The sequence below is a fragment of the Dipodomys ordii genome, unplaced genomic scaffold (genome assembly GCF_000151885.1).
Source record: "Dipodomys ordii isolate 6190 unplaced genomic scaffold, Dord_2.0 Scaffold28, whole genome shotgun sequence".
In the NCBI taxonomy this organism is placed as follows: domain Eukaryota; kingdom Metazoa; phylum Chordata; class Mammalia; order Rodentia; family Heteromyidae; genus Dipodomys; species Dipodomys ordii.
In genome coordinates this window covers 3,008,089-3,032,315 of record NW_012267244.1, presented here as the reverse complement: position 1 = coordinate 3,032,315, position 24,227 = coordinate 3,008,089, and the positions used below count along the sequence as shown (strand labels likewise).

The following is a 24,227-nucleotide window of genomic DNA, read 5'->3' as shown; positions in this document are numbered from 1 at the left end:
ATGTTCCTAGGGTCAAATGTCGAACCCAATTCTCAAATCAAGTACATTTTTTACTTAGTGTTGCATAAATACGAAGGGGCTGCATGTTTTTATGATTCTTTTTACTACCACTTAGCTGTGTGAATTTATTTACATCTAAACAACCGTATTTGGTTATTTTCTAAGAATTTTAGAGCCTCATTGGTAATAGCCAAAAGGTTCTACCAATGAGGTACTAAAATTAGAAGCCTAAAAACATTCTAACATTATTAAAAGCCTAATAAACATTCTGTTGGTCTGAGTTTCACATTTTTCATTATTTTGAGCCATGTGTAAAAATGTAGAAAGCGACTTTTCACTGTTTGCATTTAATAATGCATTCCACTGGCAGAGTGTTGGCCTAGCATGCTTGAAGCCCTGGGTTCAATCCCTCAGTACCACATAAACAGAAAAAGCTGGAAGTGGCGCTGTGGCTCAAGTGGTAGAGTGCTAACCTTGAGCAAAAGAAGCTCAGGGACAGTGCCCAGGCCCTGAGTTCAAGCCCCCAAAATCCTCCATGTGTACTACATTCTCCATATTTATTTATCTTTACTGTGGATTTCCCTAATACTATTGCTAAGTGCCCAACATTTTACATTGTTTGCATTGTTTATATGAACTAACCTAATCTCCCCAACAAGATCTAAAGTTTTTTACACTTACTATCATTTCTTACACTTTCCCTAAGTCTTCTTCTAAAGCTTTTTAGCCCCCAAGCCTACACTTCCAGACACATTTTTTATTAAAAGTTAGACATGCAGATTAATTTTTAAGTCACAGAAACAACATTTAATAACTTATCTATGTCCGTAATTGCTAGCATTTTAAGGGAACCAATGGAACTTTCAAAAGTGGTCCAAGTGCTCAATAGCCCTTGCCTAGAATATACAAGCCTTTAGGTTTGAACCTTACCAAACTCTTAATTTAGGCAGAGAGGAAGTTAGACAATGAAGACTCTGAAATTCATTTATTTCTTCTGCCATCAGTTAAATTATAGGCATTTCAGGGCATCTTCCAAATGAATATTTTTTATGATTAAAGATTTTAATTAGTGTTATAAGCATAGTGATTACATCTGAAATTTTGTAAGCATAGAATGTGCTTTGATCATTTTCACCACTGCTATTACTCTTTTTTACCTCCTCTCCTTCACATGGAAGCAAATTTTGTTTGAAATGTGTTTATAATTCTATGTTGTAGGATTCATCATAGGTGTCCAATTAACTTAGTTGGTCCTGTTCCACTATCCGTAGCTATTCTTCATATGTAGCATAGAATCTACATTCTATAAACAGACTGAAAAATTAGTTTGTAGGTTTTTTTCCCATCTTTCCCTGCCAAATGAAGTCATGGTCTGCTCCAGGAGAAGTAATCTTTTTTGGACCTGGACGCTATCCCTGAGCTCTTCAGCTCAAGGCAAGCACTCTACCACTTGAGCCACAGCACCACTTCCGGTTTTCTAGTGGTTTATTGGAGATAAGAGTCTCACGGATGTTCCTGCCCGAGCTGGCTTTGAACCACGATCCTCAGATCTCAGCTCTTGAGTAGCTAGGATTTACAGGCATGAGCCACCGGTGCCCAGCTGAAAAGTAATCTTAATACAGCTGAGCAGCTTCAAAAGGGCTCCTGCATTTGGTGAACCATTCTATCCGAGTCAATTCCTTAAATCCATATGGCAAAAGCTATTTCAATCTGCTCTTTAAATATTTCCTTCTTTCATTAACAAATACTTATTAATCATACATGTCCAGTACTGTTTAGCAGTGAACAAAACAGGTACATAATTCGACAAAATTCATACATAGCTATAATGACCAGCAAAAATAAATAAATAAATAAAACTAAAGAATAAAACATAAAATAAAGAATAAAATCGGTTGCTGGTGAGGAATGTCTGTAATCCTAGCTAATTAGAACACTGATATATGAGAATTGACGTTCAAAGCCAGCCTGGACAGAAAAGTCCACGAGACTCTCATTTCCAATTAATCACCAGAAAGCTGGAAGTAGAGCTGTGGCTCAAGTGGTACAGTGCTAGCCTTGGGCAAAAAAAAACTCAGTTCAGGGCCCAAGCCCTGAGTTCAAGGCCCAGAATTGGCACAAAAAAAAGGAAAAGGAGATAGAGGAAGAGAAGGAGGAAGAGGTGGGAAGAGATAAATAACAACACTGGTTTCAAATTAAATAACATCTATATCAAAGGCACATGGGAGCATATTTTCTTTATACATATAGTGGATTATATACATTACTTGACTAGCTACAAGGTAAGTTAGATAGACATATTAAATCCAAGAATTTTCCAAGATCACACATCCCATAGTATTCACTGGCCCACAGAGGACAAAGGAAATAATATTACATTTTCAATATAACCAATTACACATAAAAACAAATTTTATGTGCATACTAAGGTGATTTTATTATACATGTGCTTGGAAGCCAATTAATAAAGATTATTAAGATCAGAATCAGTAATAGAGTCTAAGTGAATTTTTAAAGTATTTATTCATCATCTTCACTTGAGAATGTATGTATGTACCACCCATTCATCTGGCCTGGACTGTCATTATGTAAATTCCAAATAATTCTTCATGTAAATAAATACATATAAAGCAGAATAGTTCAGTGAGTATAAACACATAATAGAAAATCAAACTTTATATAAATGGCCTATTTCTATTTCATATATGGTTTTATATTCCTACAATTTACTTAGGATCACCTGATTTTTGACCAATTGTCTACTCCCAGAAATGTGGTAGATAACACAAATGTCTGGAAAATTTATCATGGTTATAATAAATATCAATTCACATTCAAAAAAAGAATATTATATTCCAAAATGCTTGAATAATGCCCAGTTGTACTATTGAGTCACTCTTAACATATTTGTATATGTGCTGACAAATATGTCACTCTATCAGGGAAAAATGCTGTTAAAGTCATTGAAATTAGCAGAAATTATTTTAAAGAAGCATACAATTAATTTGTGATCATGACAGGTATGTGTAGACTAGAAAAATAATGAAAAGGAAAGCATCTTTAACAAGCTTTTAATGTTATCAATTTGATTTTTCAAGAAACACATGCCATTTATTTTCAAAAGGAATAAAAGAGATACCTTCTAGAGTCTATCAATAGTATTTAAAATAAGATACTCATAACTTTCAAATGCTGCTTTTAGTAGTCATCATTTGTCATTAAATGTAACTGTATATTTGAGAGCTTTCCAATAATAGCCTTTAATTAAACCAAGGACTGTTAGAGGGTTTCTGTTGCCCTTTGAAGTTCTTAATTATTACTTGTATCCAGCCTTTTATGGTACACTTAAGGTTAAATTAAATAATTTAAATATACCTTGAAGAGAAATATGAAGACTTTTGCCTGTTTTAATTAAATCTCTGAATTTTAGGATTTGAAAATAATAACATATGTTTTGATTTTTTTTTCTCATGGCCGAATAGTAAAATGCTCGCTATATTAAACAACAACAAAAAAAAATGGTAGCTTTTTATGGGGCTAATCGCTAAGCAGATGCATGTAAATGAGCTATTTTCTATGCATGGCTTCCAAAAGTGCTAATTAAATAGTTGGTATTCAAGGCTATGCTCGCTCATTGTTTAGTGACACACAAATCCAGCGATGTGTGCCAGCAGACATTTTAAGTTGAATGTTTTCTCCTCCACGGCCTTTGTCATGAAATGGTGGCACCATGATGAGAACACTGGTGTAAGCAAAACATTGAAATATGCTTTAATAATGTTTTAACCATGTAGTGACACTACTCTAGTTTTCTAATGAATTTTTAATTTCTTTTTTCTTATAAGGGTGGTATGAGTTATCGCTGATGCATATTAAATCATATACATGAGTCATTTTCTCTAAATTTGCATAAAATGGCTAAATGCTAATGCACCAAATGGAGCTTACTATATGTGGTACAGCAAATATTCCCTTGCAGATTTTCTGCAATCAATCTCCTGTATTTCATTAGCAACCAGATAAGGTGTGGTCTGCAGAATAAAAAAGAAAAGTGTGTGGCTCATGAACTTATGAGGTTTCAGATGATTTCTACGTGGTGATTACAGTGCATTCTGCAATTAGAATTTATGTAGGTAAAACACACACATCCTTCCTTTAAAGGCACAGTACCAGGTCTGTGAATACAGACTCTCAAGGATGAATGATGAAAAGGCACCATTCAATTCTTGTGATTTTTCTAAATCCACAATTAAATGAAGGAAAGCTATACTTGAAGTATGGCAATATTTGTTTGGAATAACCTTACTCAAAATGTACAATTTCCTTATTATGGTTATAAAATAACAAAAAATAATCATAGGTGAAAATGTTTTTTATTTCCTAACTTTTTCTTTTATCCTGTCAAAGAATGGTGTGAAATTTTTGGTATTATTTAACATGTAGTTTTGGGATTTTTTTTTCTACCACCAAAACACTTTTGCTGAACTGGCATTAAGATCACATGCCATAAAAATTACATCAGGCTAACAGCATCTTGGTGCCCATTAGAAATGCCTACTACAAGTATAAACTTGCTACTTCACTCATCAACGGTTTTACCATACCATCTGGAATATTTTCTTTAACCTGAAAAGAATTGAGAAAGGGATGACTATTTTAAAATAAATGTATGCTTTGCCCTACAGTTATTTTGAATTAGTCTTGATAAATAATTAAGGAATGCATAATATATTATTTAGATGCCATGGTCTTAAGAATTTGAGTGGTATTTCAAGTACAATTATAGTCATTTATTTATCAGTAGAAAATTTACATAATCACACTTCAAACTCCAGTGGACTGGAGAGATATCAGAAAGACACCATGAACGTGGTAATGACTCTGAGCATTAGATTAAGTTAATAATGTAGTGATGCACATGATATTCTAATATTTAGCAGTGCACTATTTGATCAGTAAAAATGATAGAAGCATAAATATTTTCTCTTTTCAAGATGCATTTTGTGCAGAAGAGCTCTTTATAGTATAAAAATGCAATTTGAAAATATCAAAATTGTACTAGACAATCTCTACTAAGGTAGACCTAGGTCAGTTTAACTCTTAACTAATAAGGACAGGTTTCCATTTCCAATGGCTGAGAATATTGTCTTAATAATTATCGATTAACAATAACAGTGTTCACTTCATATACTTTGAAGTGGCAATACAGACTAACGTCCAGAAAAATGTGACAGCAATTCTAGTCTTCTCTCCTGTCAGTGAACACAGCACTGAACTGGAGAGAGGATTACCTATTGGAGAGGTAGCACACTTTGTTAGCTCAGTCATGCTATGGATTCTTTCTTAGCAGCTAGTCCATCTGAGACAAATTTGGCAGAAATATATGCAGTATTTGTACTGTGCTGTTTGAATCACTGGAATCCTATGTCATATCTGCAAACTGAGATTTCAGTCTATAATTGAGCATAAGTCTTCAGTGTGAAATTCTCAGCTACTCAGCAAGTTCTAACTTTATTTGGGAGCCACTGAACTTTTCATTTCTTATATTAATCTAAGTACCTAAAAATTGGGATGAGTACCTGTATAAAACAGTGAAATACAGAATTCATTTATTAATTCTATTTCCTTGCTGTTTAGGATTTTCACTATTTAAACCATTCAAGTAGTATATGTTGTAAGCTCTATTTTAAAAAACTATAAAAAAGGTATTAAATGAAAAGTAGTAGACTCAGGGAAAAACTCAAATAATGTAATTCCTTAGAAAGGCTAACTCAAAGGCCAACAAAATAATCACCAGGTAACAGATACTTGACAGGGTTGGGATGAGGTTAAGAGGAGGGGGTTTGATGAATAAAGAGAAGATGGAGAGAGAAAGCAGTCAAAAATTCAATGCACAACCTACAAAACTAAGAAAAGTGAGAGGAGGGATGGGTTGGGAGGGGGGGAAGAATATCAAAAGGGGTGACATTTTGATCAAGATGTACTGTATTCATGAACTTCCTTGTTGAATGACAACCCCTTTGTACAACTACTTGAAGATAATAAAAATACTTTTAAGGGCTGGGAAGGTGGCTCAATGGTAGAGTGCTTGCCTTATATGCTTGAGGCCCTGGGTTTGATTCCTCAGCACCACATAAGCAGAAAGAAAAAAAAAGCCGGAAGTGGAGCTGTGGCTCCAGTGGTAGAGTGCTAGCCTTGAGCTGAAGAGCTGAAGGACAGAGCCCAGGCCCAGAGTTCAGGCCCCACAACTGGACCAAATATATATAGATAGATAGATAGATAGATAGATAGATAGATAGATAGATAGATAGATAGATAGATAGATAGATATACACATATATACTTTTAAAACTATTTTCATCTACTTTTCAGACTCACTTTGTATGGACTCGTCATAGGTAACTTCATATTTAAAGCTTTTAAGGTTCTCAAGCTATCTCACAGGTCATTTAACATCCTCAATTTCAAATTCCTAATGTTAGCCAATGTTAATTTACCTTTATATGTAGATCATATATTTCAAGGACAATTTAATATATTAAAATAACGTATATTGCAAAGCTGTTGTATACAAAATATGTGCTTTTAAAAATAAGGCCTAAATTCTATTATGTGAATTCCTCCCAAAGACTGTTAAATTCATATAACAGTCAAGAACCTTTTAAATAATCTCTGAATTACAAATAAGGACTAAATACATGTCTATTACTATTGTACAAGAGATCTGGTCTTGATAGAAGCAAGTCCATGGATTTTGAATTTCTATTATTGTCTTCATGAAGATATTATCTCCAGATAAATTATAAAGTTTATTCATTAAACTGGGTTGATAAATACATTAATTATGTTCAAGGTATTTTTTCAGTAAAAATATCTCATAATTCATGTTAGAAATTCTATTTCCATAAATCTCATTGTTAAGTATATGTGCTTGTGTGTGTGTGTGTGTGTGTGTGTGAAGAATTTTTTCCCTAAAAAAGGATTGTAAAAGATATTCTGGGTAACAGTCTATAAATTACCTTGTGGGCTAATTAATTGAAAAATGATGTTGGTTGGCTTTTTTTTTAAACACACAACTTCTATCTCAAGTAGTTCCTGTAAAAGCATCAGTTTACAGGTTTTCACTGGTTATTCAAGTGGTTAACGTAATTATTGCTAATTCTATACTATAAGTGATATAGGACATCAACATTTTAACGTCATATTTGGATTTAAGATGCTAGATAAATAAATAGCATCCAGTACCAGGTTTTACTTAAAATTATACTGATAACTTGTTTTCCCAGGGCAAATGTCTATCAAAAGAAACTTAGAGAACACAAGAAATCTGTCAAATAGCTACTTAGTGACAGAACCAGATAAATACTTTAGGTAAGTGTTTTAATAACGCAGCATTTAGAAGCCTTTTCCCAAGGTTATCTTTAATTGGCCTTGTCATAAAATAGTTGCAAACTGCCTTAAAGCAATCAGCTTCAAACTAGTTGAGCAAGCTTATGACAGGAAGTTGTTAATGAGAAGTTTACCTATGAAATTCTGAGCTTGACAACTTTTTTAAAGTAGTGTTTAAAGTAAAATGTCCTTTGTAATGCAAAATAGTTCTGGAGCAAGAAAACCATCATCACCTTTGGAATCCTGAAATCTCACCTGAGTTTCCAACAGACCTTTCCTCACTCTGGTTAGTAAAGCAAAGTTGTTTTGACAGGTTGCCCTGTGCTTATTAAGTACACAGCCTGCAGATTATGATGGGGCGGTATACACCAGGTTGCCTAGGCCTTGGTCAGGGTGATCTTGACCACTTAGCAGCAGAACTACCCATGGTTTTCCAGGATGATTGACAGTCACCCATAGAGAAGACTAGGTAGGGAACTCCATTCTGCTCTTCCAAGAACCTCTTCTTTTCTAGCCTCACTGGAGGGCCGAAGACCCGGACCTGAGCCAGGCGAGGTGGATTTAGCCCAGTTAGAGTTAAGATGGTATCATTAGCTGCGCACAGCGTGACTTCCCGCTAATCCTCTCTGGAACTTACAACAAGTTTAAATGTCCATGCATGATGTTATTAACTGGCTTTAGTAAGTGCTTAAGGCCCAGATCTCTTTTTTAAAGTAATCTCTGAACAAGTTCTACAGTATCCACCCTAGAAGGAGATTTATATACCCAGCAAATCTGATGAGGGAAAAGATGTGTCCTGAGCTCCCAAAGGATAATAGGGGTAGAGGTGGACGTGGCTCTTGTAAAGAGCACAGGGCAGAAGGTACTCCAAACTCACCCCTTATTAACATCTCCCCCCCCCCAAGAACTTTCCCGCCTGAGGGACCCTTTCAGTTACCAGCATTACACTAGATGAAAAGAAAAAGGGAGCGGGGGGGGGGAGAAGGGGGGGAGCACCATCTTCATCAATGACATTGATCATAACCAAGGAAGAAGAAACCCCAGGCAGAGCCGAGAAACTCAGAGGTCCCTGCACCAGGACTTGCCTGCCAGCCTAAAGAAGGGGCCCTGAGCCAAGCAGGGGGTAGCCCCCCGGCGATGCCAGCCAGTGCCCGACGTCCACGCGTGACTACCCGTCAACGCCTTCCCATTCATAAAACAATTCGGGCATCCCACAGCAACCAGCCCCACACCCAAACTGGCTCCGTTGAAGGCCCAGGTCGTAGGTGGGGGACCAAGGGACAAGGTCAAGCGGAAGCCCTCGGCGGGCCAGGCAGAGGAGACAGAGGACGATGGTCCCCCTCGACCAGGTCGGGTCCAGGCAGCGCGAAGCTGGGGGTCCAGCAGCCCCAGGCGGCGGAGGGTGGGCGGGCGCGGGAACTTCAAGCTCCTACCAACTCCGAAGGCCTCCCGCCCGCATACCCAGACCGAAGCGCGCTCCCGAGCTCCCCGCCGCGCGGCGCGCCAGCCCCCGGGAGCGCGCGCGCCGGCGCATCAGCTCAGGCAGCCCGTTTCCCCGGAAACACCAATCAGAAGCGCGCTTTCAGGCGCGGGCAGCGAGCAACCCCAGCTGCGAGCCGACAAACGGGCGGGAGGATTGGGCTGTCGGCTGTCGCCGGAAGGCGTGCTGCCCAGTGGCGGAGCTGCCGCCCGAGCCAGTGCCACTGCCTAGGCAGCCCGTCACCGCGCCCGCCGCTGCTCCCCTGCGCGCCCACGCCCGGCACCTGGCGGGGCGGCGCTGCGCCCGGCTATTTTTAGATCTCTAGATCGCGTTGCGCCGGCGCTGAAGCTAAAAAGCCCGAGTCCAACCACCAGGCACGGCGACGTGCTTCTCGCTCGCACCAACGGGGCTCAGAGCTCCATCTTTCCTTGCACAAGGTCGGGGATCGGCACTTTCTCTGGGAGCCCGACCCTCCCCCGCGGCCTGGCCGTGGGCTGCCGAGCGGGGAGCCCAGGCCGCCGCCGCCCAGAGAGCCACCACCTTTCGGAGCAAGGGCCCCACTCCCGCAGCCCGAGGGCCCGCACACCACCGTGCAGCTCGCATCCCCACTCCTCATTTAGGATTAATTCCACAATAAAAGTCGAGCAATTCCCCACAGGGAGGAAATGCATCCTCTGAGCAAATGGGAATGGGAGATTTTTTGCTGAATTCTGCACTGGCTCGTTTAACTTAGGTGCTAAGAAAGCGATGAACAGGAAGAAAAAAAAAATTAACAAAGCCATCCATGAAAATCAGGAGACACTGAAGAGCTACCGTGCAGCCCCACTGCTGAAGGACCTGCCCAACGATCTCCAAGCACTAATGTTAAAACGATTGACCCAGTATTTTAAATATCTGCGAGTCAATAACTTAAGTTCTAGTTAGACCTTAACCTTGTCCCTTCACCCTTCACCCACTACCCAGCATCCATCCCCATACAACATATTATGGTGGGATTATTCTACCAGACTCTGGAAAATACAAGCCACAGAAAAGCAAAATGGAAAAAGGGAACCAATATAGTGGTGGGAACCGGGGGGGTGGGGTGGGGGGGGAGGGGGAGACCTGGATGAATAGTTTACAGGCTCTTACATTAATTTGCTAACCACATTGGAAAATACATAAAGTCTTTAGGTTCATGGTTCAATTTTTTAAAAAGAAAAAAAAACATCAAATTGTTGAAAAAAATCCTAAAGTGTTTAAATGTAGCTTATGAATGGGAAGAGTGTTTCTGAACTTGAAATGGATTTATCTCTTTTATTCAGATGGTCTTGATTTTCATTAGGCCACACAAAACCAAATTAGAATTTCATGTATTTCTAAATACATGGCATTACTTTAAAAAAATAAACATAAAGAGCATTACCAGTAGAAAAGTTAGTTTAAGAAGATGTAAGGAAAACACACTTGGGAAAAATATTCCATTTTGAATGTAAATAATGCATTTATCTCATTATTATGTATATTAATGGTATCTTCAGTTGGGGACAGATACTCATGAATATACCCATTCATATTCTGCCAAGACATTGCAGAAGTCTTGCTATGTATCTTTTAAAAAAAGAAAAACCTTCTGTCTAGTTCTCTTTTTTTGTTGTTGTTGTTCTGTTGGATTTTTTTTATGACTGTGTTGATGTTTTATCCTTTATAATCTGATTTTTGAGTGACTTCATTGTTAATTTTCTAGTATGATAAAATAGGACAAGGAAAGTAAGTTGGTTGTATCTTTTATATTTACTTTTAAAGGAATCATTTTATCAACCTATTTCTAACTATTTCAAGAAAAGATTCTAGATGTCAAAACCTGCAGTTAACATTCTTGTTTAGAAATACACAAAATAATACTTTGACGTTGGCAACTCAGATGTATTATTCGGCAAAACAGCAATTACTCATTGTTTTGCTCTTACATGTTAAGAACTATGCGACACTTGGTGACACAATAACAAAATTGCAAAGTCAATTATATTTAAAATAGACATCTTAATAAAACACACACAACTAACTCCTTTTACTTTCTGAACTGTTTTGTTTCCTTTCCCTGATTGTTTACACTCAAATACAATGAGACTGTTAACCCTAAGGATAACTGACTTACACACATTTAAAAAAAAAAAAAGAACTTTAAAAATGGAGAGAAGGATATAATAAAAAAGGGGTAGCATATTTCTGAGAGCACTACACTCCACCTACGGAGGGTGCTAGAATGTTCTCAAATACTTTTTTGGGGGGAAATCTCTGTTTATGATGTTTTCACAATGTCAATCACAGTAGCAACATTGAAAGAGTAGTAAGCCAAAATTTAAACAAAATTTGACAATTCAAAGAACTAGAGCAATAAGCCCAGTGGAGTGCATTTGTATTTAGTCAGAGAGGGTTTCAGGTAGAAGTAGGTGTTTGTTTTATTCTGTTTTCCTTGCACAAGAAGCATTTTTGTTACTTGAACTTCCAAGTAATGAATTCTACTTCTCAACTCAGCCTGCAGCCTGAATGAAAGTACCCATCAGAAAATTAAAATGTTTGTCTAGATAAAATAACTTCCTTAATGAACTCTCTTATTTCTTTTCCCTTCTTTTGCTATTTTCTGTAATGTAGCCCCTCGCAATGATATTAGTTCTACTGTGGGAAAATATTATAATTGAGATCTGGTAAGTTATTTGCAGACTTCAAGTTTTTCTTTACACTGTGCTGACATTTAGTACAGCCCTGGTGAGGAAAACAATACTACCATTCATAGCTCTAGACGTAGATTTCAATCGACTTAAGCGGGCACAATGAAACTTGGTCATTCACTGGTTACCCATATTGTGTTCTCAAATTTTCTCTCAGCAAAAGTATAATGACTCAGTATTGTATGGTTGCATAGACAAGGGCTCGGAACAAGAGACACTAGTTTTGTCTGACGGTGTGAGAAAGTCGTGAAGGGATCTTTTCTTCCAGATGGTGTTAAATTCAGCTGCCTTTTTAACATTGGCCTTGCACAGCAATCTGCTGCTCCCCTCGCACAAAGACAGTGCTTGGTTCCCACTAGTTAACATGCATACTCACGCAACCTGCAACTTCACTCCAACTGTTTTACAATGCACTGGGATGCTAAATAAACTTGATCCATTTTCTGCCAATGTTAAAACTAGCTTTCAAAGAACTGCCTAATTGATATTTACACTTCTTCTGATTTAAATGTACATGCCTTGGGAATATTTCAGATCTCTAGAAATATCACCTTATTATCAGGTCATTGTGGAGATTATCTCAGACACTTTTCAGACCCATGCTTAGATACCTCCTTCAACATACACAAATAAAACAAAATGTCAGAAGTTGGATGTGTAATAGAAAAAAAAAGAAAATCTGGGACATGTTGCAGCAGGAGCAGTGGAACAGCAAAAAATAAAATGAAAATAACATTGAAATGTATTTTTATTGATCGATAAGTTATGTAACATTAGTATGATACAAAGCAAGTTTGATATGACAATGGCAAACACATAATTTTAATATTGTTTATTTTCCTTAGGTGTTATATTTAACATATTTACATAAAAGACCAAGATGTAGGCAAAAGCTTCAGTAATTTGACTCCATTGAGTGCTTTCAGTAAACAATAGGTTTCCCCAGCAAACATCTTATTGCCTTAATTGAACCTCCTTGAGAAAGAAAACCACACACTTTGTAATGTAAATGTTAATTGTAGTAGACAATGGTTCTAGGTAAATAGCACCCCTGGACATGAAGTAAATGAAAGGAATACAGGCACTTAACAATGAAAGGTTGTTTGCACAAACAGTGCTTCAAATGTAAATAAACAAGGGTCTTCTTAACGTTCACTACCCCAGTAAAACTTTGGCACGTGTTCAGCAGTTTCTAAATGAAAGTAACAGTGGTTTCACAGACTTTCCAGTCTGAGGCCTTATAAGGAGTTAAAGCTACTGTTTTTTGAAGAAAACGTATATTTTGGGGGGGGATGTTTATAATCTAGGCCACATGTAAGATAACAAGCCTTTTGAGACATTTTCTTATTGCAGTGGTTGTCTTTATGTGTAATGCCTGTACAAATATTGGCTGGATGACATGTGGCAAAATGCTTACAAGGACTTTGAGGAAAAGACTGTAATGGAGATCTTCAAAACTACAAAGTATATATGCTATGCATAGTTATTTTTAGCTTCATTTTTTAAAATGACTGCTTAAAATACATCTAAATGTGACGGTTCCAAAACAACCTTTTATCACTTTGTTATCGCAGTCAACTTTCTTTAAGTTGTGTGGTTTTATTGCAGTGTGTATCTGTTTGCATAAGCAGACCAAGTTCCTTTAGATTATAACCCAGACAAAACAAAAGCTAAAAGGTGGTCACAAAACCCTATGTACTGACATTTCTCAAGAGATGCAAATGGCGATGGGACACACTTGAAATTGATTTCTATTAGTTTTCCTTAAATATTGAAAATCTCGACTGAAGAAAAAAGCCAAACTTAATAGTGGCAAAATTAAACCGTGGTTACAAAATGAACAGAAACAGACAGTATGCAGCAGCTACAGACCAGTTGGTGTTGCCATTTGGGAGGCTGCAGATGGCTGTGGGTGGGAAATGCCTTTACTTTCTTAAGGATGGAGATGAGTATGGTGTGTGCACTTGATGTTTTTTTCATACGCCTACCCCCCAACAGGGCTGTCTGTCATAGGCTGCCGGCCCCGCTTTACCACTTGCCCCCGAGCGTGGGAATCGGAGCGTCCTGCCGTTCACATCTCCTGCATTCCGTTTAGCGGAATCAATTAGGCAGGACAGACCCTCAGATTCCCCACCCCCTTTCCATTTTTGTCAGGTCTATATACGTCCTAATTATTTCAGTTTGGGATGCCAGAGCTGTTTCCTGGATAGACCTGATCATCCTTAAAAAAAAAAAAAAAGAGGAGGCGCACACGTGGGTTGTGGCGTTAATGTCACTTTCATTTCCAATGCTAGGCACAGAGTAAGACAGAACATTTTTTTTTAACACTTTGACAAGAGGGGAGGCGATCTCGTCTCCATCATGTCTTTCTGCTTCAGTAGCTTCCTCAAGGAAACCCTCTTGGAACAGAAAAGCATCTGTCCTTGGATTTTCAATAGAAGAATTAAAAAAAAAATCAGCCTGTTTTTAGTGTTTTTTTTTGCACTTATTCTGCTAGCTCTAAGTCCTCCAAAATAAACTTTTCTGGAAGTCTAATTTCATAGATTTTGATAAACAGCACAAATACATTTAAAGTAGGCTTGGAGTCGTCTTCAAATTTGGGGGGAGGGGCCTCAGAAGGGAACTACCCAAGTCAACATAATTATGGAATCATTTTTAAACAAGGCATCAGACATCTCTACAACAGCTTTCTAAGAAAAAAAACCCTCCATATATAAACTTTTGTCTAAAAACAGAACTATTACATGCATGTTTACTCATTAATACTGTACAATGCTCTGCAGCTGTAAGAACACCCCCCCACACTCTAGCACTGTTATATGTCATCATACATGGCTTACATCCCTCCCTCCCCTTTAACCAATCATAAGGGAAAAACAAAAACAAAAACAAAGTTAGATTCAATAAGTATTCCTGACCTTTCTGGTTTTTACTGTCTCTTGGTTGTAGTCTCATTCTCCCATGCTCCCCGGCGATCTTGAAGGAGTTTTTACTTTCGGTTATCTAGCTTTATGAAGACCAATACACTCATACAGCTAGATAACCAAAGATAACAACTCACTTCCCTCTCACGCCTCTGTCTTCCTCTTGTCAGACTCCAGATCCTGATCCTTTCTGGCAGTACCGAAGAGTAGTCCGCCAGGATACTTGCTGCGCTTACGATTCTTCTTTTTATGAAAATATGACCTGGTTTCTGTTTGTGTGTGTGCGGCTAAATCATCCAAATGAGAGCTGTTGCCTTCTGAGTTTATTCCAAACTTTTTTTTTCCCCTTCCAGCAAGTAATCTCCGGGAGTGTTAGCCAACAATTCATCTATTAATATCAGAAAATAAAACCAGCTATTAAGGTGCAGCAAGCTGTTAGCAGTGGGCAGCAGCATCCATCCCTTCACAGGCCTCTATTTGCATTGTAAATTGCTTCATTCTCACGCAAGACTCTTTAGCCTTCCTCTATAGAGATGTATAAAGCCAATGGCAATTTCCAGCGCTGGTTAAGGAGGAAGGGGGGAAAATCCCATTCTATAGAAGTGACAGCTGATTCAAGGATCTGCTCCCGATCCTTTTGGGTTAGGCAGCAGGAGCTTTTTACCAAGTGATGGCAGCTTGGTTGCACATATCTTGTATGTGAGTGATTTAGGGGGAAAATCCTCGATTTCACAGGGCTTCTAGGCTGGGGAAGCGAAGATGCCTTCTTGCTGGAGTGCTGCTGCCCCCGGTCTGAAAGAAGGAGAAAAGGGCCATCATTGGAGGGGCATTCACTGCCAAACTGTGGACCAGCCCGGCAAGGTCAAAGGTCTGAGACCGCTGGAGACCAAAGTAATGATGATGTCATAAGAAATCTCAAGTACATGGTTATTGATATGCATCAATGATCAGCCAAATGCCCCACGCCTGCAGCCCGAATAGCTGTGGCGATAGCAGAGCCGGAGCAGGAGCGGCGGCAGCAACAGCACTGCAACAAGCCCTATTTTCTCAATCAACGTTTCTTCCGCTAGCACTACCAACTGCTCCTGGAAAAGCAACCCACGGCCTTTTACCTCCTTGGTGCTAGTGTAGATCGCTCTAATATCCAAAGACTGGAAGAAATCTCTCTCTAAGGACAGATAAAAGCATTTCAGGTCTGAGCAACGTCTTTGCCTGCATTTCTCTTCTGGCAGATTGCATAGGCAGCCAGATGGAAGGCACTCTGCTATTGCTTAAAGCAGGGCCTTGCTTTCTGGGGCTAGGAATCAGATCTATATTACGCATTGAGTCGATGTGTGATTACATTGACAATTTGCCCTCGTGTTGTATTTTTAATGGTTTCAGAGCTCAGTCATATTTTGTATCTATGTACCTTGGCGATAAGGCAGCATATTTTGTTCTGTGAGTTCAAACTCAATGTGCTAAGCAGGTGGACTTCATCCTTTAAAAGAAAATGACTGAATGCATAGGATGTGTATAATAGAATGCAGCACAGGTAAACACTGCAGCAATAGTTTCTAATATGATACACAACTCTATTGTAGTAAAATTGCTGAGCCTTTGTCTATTGTTTTAAACATCAATTTTCATGTAGAATGACCACAGACACTAGCCGTGCTTATGACACTGTGAAAAACATAGAGTTACCTCCTGAAAAGTATTGACTAAATACACCTGTATTGTTAAAAGCAGGAGTCTCCCTCTGCCTTCTTTTTTCCCCACCCCCTCTTCCTTCTGTCTAGAGGGGAATGTTGTTTTATTAATTAATTAGCCTCACTGATTTACTTAGAAGTTTTCTAAGTGTGAATGTGATCACTTCAAAGAGTACTTTCCTTTGCTCTCCTTTGTAATGGGTGATCTATGTCTAGCACATCTGTAAAAGGTATAGTTCTAACTCTCAGATAGGCCTTACCAAAATATGTGAAGTAGTTTCCATAGAGGCATACCCATAAGTGAACCTTATGGACTATTTTTTAAAAGACAAGTTATGTTTGATGGTGTTACTATTTATTAAAAGATATGATATGAAAATGTAATAGATCTTAATATTTATCACTAATTTATCCTAACACTCCCATTTTGATAGGTTGACTATACTTCCCAATGACTTGAACACTGTCAGAATTATACTCTTTCACAACATATACTCTTTGATTGAGTCAGTAATTTGTTCATTTAAGATGTAAGTATGAACATGATTATCCAATCACATACAGAGCACATAGGGCAACATTACACATCTAAGACTGATAAGTAAAAAATACCAGGATTGCTAAGAGGGGGAAACCCATAAAGGAGTTTAAAATATCACATCAATTAAAGGTATAATTTTGTAACACAGATGTCAACTTTTCCTTAGATTTTAAATTTTCATTTAGTTTAGTGGTAAGCATTTGAGTTCTGATTATTTAGAAAAGTTGAGACTGAAGAAATTGCTCATCTATCTTTCTTATTAAATTATAGAGCAAGAGGGAAGATCAGAAATTTCTACATTAGGTAATATATAAAGTGCACATGAAGCTATAACCTAATTCAGAAAAACACTCATGGAACGCTGTTCCTTCTTGAACTATTTGGTCACAACATATACTACTGAATTAAAATTTAACACATCAGTGAGGCACATGCCACTTTTGACATTATGTAAAGCCCTAATGAGCTTTGAAGCCTTGGAAGATGGAAGAGCAAAGTGGCCTTGCTTTCCAAGACCTAGAAGTAAAGTCATTAGTGATCTGGCATGTATTACATAAAGAAAGCATTTGAGCCAATATATTCAATTCCTTAAGCCAAAGCTCAACATATTCCAGGTGTTTTTAGAATATCTGCACATATACCTAGTGAAGCACTAGGTAAAGTACAGAGATTTGCTACAGTAGAAGCTGTATATGCATTACCCCCAATGTTAGTGTGAATTTGCAAATTATTATGGCCAATTTCCATACTAAACAATTAAATTCAGTTTTAGAACCAAAGTACTTATCATGAGAACCAATACACTGAAGATTTGAATGCTTCTATCATTAGCAGTTATATGTGATATTGTCTTTAACTAGCATCTTCTAAGACAACATAGAGATAGAGATATGTGTACCTACATATTTGCTACAAGTAACATAGATTAATCATGGGATCCCTAATGAATGAAATGAGCCAAGACGAAAGTTATGGGTAGTCTTTTCATTAGCCATATAGCCAGTGAAATATTTTACCTCCCCATCATCTCTCAGGTATGATGCAATTTTTTAAAATACTGAGGCTCAGCACTGATCACCTAATTATTTCAAATAATGCCAAGGTTTACAGTGTATTTTATCACATATATATGACAATATTTTTCTGTAGTCTGAAGGGTAAGTTCAAACAACTATGCAGCTCTAAAGATTCCTAGCATGTCTGTTAAACATTAAGAGTGACTCTTAATGCCTACATTTTAAAAAATCAGTTTTGCTTTTAAAAAGATATGCAAAGCTGAGATTCATAATAACTTGTGAAATCTGCATGGCTTGCCTGATTATTCTATGATAAATTCCCACTAATAGCTAGTAGATTAGGATGTGATTGTCATGCTTGTTTTCTAATCTTTTTATAGGTCTCCAGATGGCAGAAACATGAAACATCCTGGTTTATTTGAGAATAAACAATCTCTACAGAAGTTATCAGTAAAAAGTTAGGATTTTTCCACATATTTGCATCAAAATTGTGCTATTCCACAGATTCAAACACACAGATTTGTCACCAATATTGAGAACACCTCTGCATCCTATTCACACTACAGCAGAGTATATAAAGACCTGGCTTATCAGCAAAACCTCTTTTTAAATATTTAGTGTGTATGACTCTGATGGATATAAAATGAAGTCCACTAGTACAGCTAAGACAACCATTTTCTTTATAAATGTCATTTAACAATGCCATTTGCATGGGTTAGGGAAAAAGTATTTTACTAGCTTACTTTCTATTAAAAATTGTTATTATTTTTCTGCATCCTTATTTTTATCCTCATAGGCAGTTGCAACTTATGTTTGCATTGTGCTCAATTTATAATATACAAAGACTCCATGCAAGGGAAAAATCCTGAATGTACAGAAACTTAGCTTTTTCCCAGAATTCTATCTGTTGCAGTAGGAATGAAGATATGTAATAGACAGCAGACCTGCCACTGGATAAATAATATGCTATTTTAATTTTGTACACGACTTTCATTTTATCAAATATAATTTTTTAAATTACCTTCTGTTGGTTGGATAGTCTATTCGTATTCATTTTATGTTTCTTTGTAGTCTCATCTGAAAAACAGTCAAGAAAACAAATGATCACAGTTTCTATATAATATAACCACATCTAGATATGGCTTCATTTAAGTGATTGCAATTACCATTATTCCTTAAAATGCCAAGAGATTCCACAAAACCCCAGCACAGTAAGCATACACTGGGTCTCAGCACCTACAGGGTTAAATATGGTAATTTGCATTTAAATGGAGACATGCATGATAATAGGGATGCAAAATATTCAGAATCTAGAGAGGCTTGGAAAATTAATTTTTTCTTTCTCCTTTTATTTTTATCTTGGAAAAAAAGAAGGACTTATAAAACATTAGGGATTTGAACCTTGTAACCTGTCATACAAAAGAGAAGTAAGAGCCCACTACCGAAGGATTTAAAGTCTGAAACAAAGTCTTATTTTCTAAATGTTTAAGAGACTGAATTTTCAGGCCTTTCAAACAATGGGAATCCCTGGATAAATGTCTAATCCATTAGAAAGATGCAAATAGTTTACTGTAAGGCCATAGCATGGTGAGATGTGCATTCATATCTATGGCTCCTGATTGGCTCTTTCCTCCAGTAAATCAATGAATAATGTAAAACCTGATTGCTGTAAAGTGGTGGATTTTTTTTATTCCCTTCCCCATCCCCCCCACATCTAATATTCAAGAATTCTTACACTTCTGAAAATAAGCTTCTTTTCTCTTATGATTTTTTATGCTTATTGTTTTTCTGTGTTTTTTTTAGACTGGTGAGGTGGGTGGGGCTTTGGGATTTGCAAAATGAAAGTACTGGTTCAATTATGCTCTCTACAGTGGCTCCATCCTGAGCCAGCGCCCTAATTACTAGTGCTAAGGTAGAGAAAGAGGGCGCTGGGCAGATGTGGGCACCAGCAGAGAGAAGAAATTGGATCTGACCCTACCATTCTGGGTCCAAGGCACCACGGTCGAGGCCGTGACTTGACAAGGCCTCCGGTCTAACTTCGGATCGATCTCACAGCTGCCGGGATCCCAGAAGATAGGGTCCCATTCAAGCACCTCCAGGAACATTTGCAGGGGAAAAAATCCCCCTTCACCCCCCACCCCAATCTGGAGGACCTAATGCAAATACATTGCTGGGTTTCCTACTTCCCCGAGTTTCTGCAGAAAATTCCAAACCACGGCGAGGAGATCTTGCCTTCTTACCTAGGGTTTGGGTTCTGAACACATCTCAAAAACCAGGTTCCGCTCCGTTATCAAAACCATCTGAAGCGGAACCAACCCAAGTCCCCGTCACTAACCACGAAGGCTGTGTCTTGGGGAAGCCGAAGTCGGGATAACCCTGTAAGGCAGCTTCTCGCCTGCCAGTATCCCAAAGGCAAAGCGAAAACTGAAGTGGAAATCCACCAGACAGAGTTCGCTACTGTTCTGAAGTTTTCCTCCAGGATCTATCAGCCCCTCGCGCGTGGCTCGCTTCGTGGCCAGGTAACTACAACTTTGAGGCTGTTCAAAGGAGGCCAAGTAGTCAAAACTCGAACGCAGAATTTAGGAACGCAAAAGGTAATTCCCTGTATTCAGATTTTTTGGATTTTAGTAGAGGAAATGTCCCACCACCAAACCACACGGAATTACATACGAAACTCTCTCTTCCTCTCTCTCTCCTCTCTCTCCTTCTCTCTCTCTCTCTCTCTCTCTCTCTCTCTCTCTCTCTCTCTCTAATTCCCTGGCACTTCTCTACGATTAGGGTCAAATCAGTGAATAATTAACAGTCGTGGTCCAGACAACTCATGAGATCAACAGGTTTGGCATCTGAGGCTTACAATCAATTAGTTGAAGCAAAGCCCCGGACTGGCTTTCGGAGCGGCCGGGCGGCCGGCAGCGGGCTCTGCGGGCACCGGCTGCGGGGCGAGGTGAACGTGACGCCCGGCCGCTGCGGGCCCGGCTGGTCCCCCGCTGCCCTTGCTGGTCCCCCGCTGCCTGCGGGCCTCCGAGGATACTCACTTGATCTTTCTGCGCCAGGCAGTATTGCCCCCCAAATCCAGCCGGACAGGAACCAAGGTGCCAGGCAGAAGACAAGATCCAGTCACAGAGAGGTCACAGCACACAAACAGGCTCCTTGAGGCATCTCAAAAAAGAAAGAAGAAGAAGAAAAAAAAGAAGAAATTCACATCATTCCTCTCCTTAGCACATTTAAAACTGCCGCTCAGTTCCACACGGTGATCCTTGCTTGATTGCATATGAAATAGTTTATACAGGATCTCCCCTTCTGGGGAAGAAAGCCGCAAAAGACCAAGGAGGTTAAAAAAAAAAAAGGCCAACTTTCCCCCCACACCAAGCACTTGCTCCCTAAGCCTCGGAGTGGAGAGTGAAGTGGTGTGTGCGAAGCTCGGCAAGTTTTTGGGGGGGTTGTCCAAGGTCTAGTCCAGCCCCCTCTGCCGAGGAGGACGTGCTCTGAAACTCAACCAATTTCCCCACTGCTTTTGTTACTGATGAACTGAAGCCCTATTGTTCATCCATTGCCACGGTCTTTTTCAGTCCCCACACTACGTCCTGCGTTGCCAGAGATAATGAATTTGCACCCAAACCTCTCAAAGTCCCCTCCTGACAGACGGAACAAATTAGAAATGTCTAGTCTGAAGGAGAGCAATTGCTACATTTTCCTATTGTAGGACGCAAACCACACATTTCTTAGGAAACTTCTTTTTCCCTTTCTACCTTTTATTTTCTTCTCCCTTCTTTTCCCTCCAACCCTACCCCCACCCCATCCCTGGGTTTATTAAGACACATTTTTTTTTAAAGAATCATATTGTCTTGTGTTCCCAGTTACCATTCGGTGTAACCTGGACCATTCTACCTTTCTTCTCCTCTCCTTTCTGTCAGAACTCCCTTCGCAATTTTATTTACAAACTTGGAGAATGACCTTTTGACTTGCGGACTTCTATTTTTTACTTAAAAAAATTCTAAAAGATCTTTTGGTGCAAGTCTCTTTTTTCTTTGTGTGTGTGTGTGTGTGTGTGTGTGTGTGTGTTTTCAATGTGTTTAGCTAAAGACAAGCAACACATTCTAAGGATGTTTATCCTTTAAATTCCAGTGCTATTGAAAAGATACCAGGAACGCACCATAGAGGTTAACTATTTGCGGAGAAAGAAAAAAGAGTGTGTGTGTGTTTGTGTGTGTGTGTGTGTTTCCAGGGAAAGGCGGAGATTTGGGTGGCTGGAGGTGGAAGTGTGCAAAGGGAAAGGTGGGGTAGTTCAGGCAAGGTGGGCTTCCTGCAACCCGATCGGGGAGGCTGTCCGGGTGTGCGCGCTGGGGGAGGGGAGGGGCGGAGAGGCGGTGCAGGAATCCGTCCCGCTGAGGGCTGTCTGCCCCCTCTGGGCCTGTTTGCGCGCCCCGGGCTGGACGCAGACTAGGCGCGGGTGTCTGCGCGCCCCGGCGTTTGTTCCGAGCGTGCGCGCGTGCGACTGGGGGCGATGGGAAGGGGGGGGGCGTGGAGAGCTGTAAAAATCCAGACAAGTGGCCCGTATGTAAATTCGGCCCAGGGGGAGCAGGGAGGCGGTAATGAGAGCCACGAGCGCGCGGCCCCGCCGGCGGCCCCCAGCTTTCCCGCCAAGTGCAGCCGGAGGACAGACAGCCATGCGTGTCCTTGGCGGGAGCCCTCCCCCCACCCCGTCCGCCGCGCGCGCCCGCCCCCCGCGCACACGCACACACTCCCCTCGCAGGCGTGGGCCCCAGTGACCACGAGCATGTCAGGAAAACAAAGCTGGGGCTGCGAGGTGGAACGAGAAAACGGGAGCCTTAGCGACCGAGGGCAAGTCTCGGGAAGCCGACACCGCGGCCTCTGGCGCCCCTTCCTTGCCTGCGGCGGCCTGCGCCCCCGGCTCCGAAAACAGCCGAGGACCAAAGGCTGTGTGGGGGAAGGTGGCAAGCCGCGGCGGGGGCGAGTGTGCACGCAGCGGGGCCAGCGGCCCCCGCTCGGCACGCGGGCACGCACGCGCGACGGCGCGGGGAGGAAGGAGGGGAGTCCCGAGGCCTCCTCCCGCGGCTCCCGGAGACAAACAGCAGGCCACAGCCAAGCAGGGCTGCGGCCACAGAATGGCCCGCGGCTAAAGTCCCCCTTTTTCCCCCAGACAATGCAATCTCAAGGACCTGGCTGATCCGGGGGAAGGCTCTTCGGGCCTCTCGCATCCAAGGGGTACCCGCGAACCCCATTCTAGGAGCTCTGTCCTAGATGGCTCCGCAGATAAGTCCCAGAGCTGACCAAGTAAAGAGTGATCTGTCACTCACGTCGCCTGTCTCGCTGCTTGCTCACCAGCCCCAGCGCCTCTCAGCACACACACACACACACACACACACACACACACACACACACACACACGGCACTCCCATCTCATTTTAAGAAAAGAAAGAAAGAAAAGCCCTAGCGGCTCCTGGCACTGCTGTTAATGAAGGCGACGCGCCTAATTACTTCGCCGGTAAATAGGTACCCGAACGGGAAGCCCTCACCAGTGGCCGAGCAATTTACCTCTCCCTACTGGGAACAAGTGTAGCTTAATCGTGTTTTAGGAGTGATTTGCTGCTGTCGGTGGCTTTCCCTTTCTTCTTCTGGTGAAGACATGTGGGGGAAAAAAATCGCAAAGGGGGGGGGGGAAGAAAGTGTTCCATTGTCAAGATCTTGGTTCGGAGGGTGCAAGCCCCTGGGGATCGTTGGGTTTGTTATCTGTTGTTTTCGTTTTCTGTGGTTTGGAGGTGTGCTTGGTGGGGCTGCAGGCACAAGGCCAGCGTCCGCGCGCGTGTGGCGGGCAGGCTGGCGAGGCGCGGGCCGAAAGCAGCGGCCGCTCCCATCACCACCACCACCCCCCCGCCCCCGGGGCTCACCACCACCACCCCCCCGCCCCCGGGGCTGGCACCAGTCCCCCCGGGCACCTCCGGCTTGGGCTCCGCCGCTGCTGCAGCCGCGCGCGCGCGTGGGCGGGCGGGCTCCGCCGGCTGCCGCTCCGTGTTTTCCCCCCATCCCGGCTTCACGTTCAAGGTTTAGCTGCGAGGTCACGTCCATTGACGTCAGCTCCCTGTCTCCCTCTACGTCCGGCTACATTTACATACATCAAGGAAATTAGGGCATTAAAAAAATATGCAAATCCTACGCGAAGAGGAGCGAGTGCATTCCTGGCGCGATCGCCTTTTATTGAAGCTTTTAATTAAAGGGGCCAGTTGGTGAGCCCCTGAAACAACCGCCAAAAACCCCCAAAAGAGAAAAATAAATGCTGTAGCCTTCGGGAACGGTTGTTTCGGCTCCTGTTCTGTGGGCGGCTGAGGACCGCCGGGTGTCCGGCTCCGAGAAGAACAGGTTAGAGGAGGCAGCTCCAGCCCATGCATAATCAGGGCTCCGCGGCGCCTCCATTCTTTTTCCTCCTCCTCCTCCTCCTCCTCCTCCTCCTCCTCCT

General features: G+C 41.0%; 1 long non-coding RNA gene across 1 annotated transcript; it reads right to left on the bottom strand.

The window, feature by feature from the left end:
• Positions 1 to 14,534: 14,534 nt before the first annotated feature.
• LOC105985362 lies at positions 14,535 to 21,153 on the bottom strand. Its single transcript, XR_001175051.1, has 3 exons — positions 20,788 to 21,153; positions 18,774 to 18,829; positions 14,535 to 15,296 (listed from the first exon to the last, which is right to left on the bottom strand). It is a non-coding gene; the product is annotated as an uncharacterized LOC105985362 (long non-coding RNA).
• Positions 21,154 to 24,227: the final 3,074 nt, after the last annotated feature.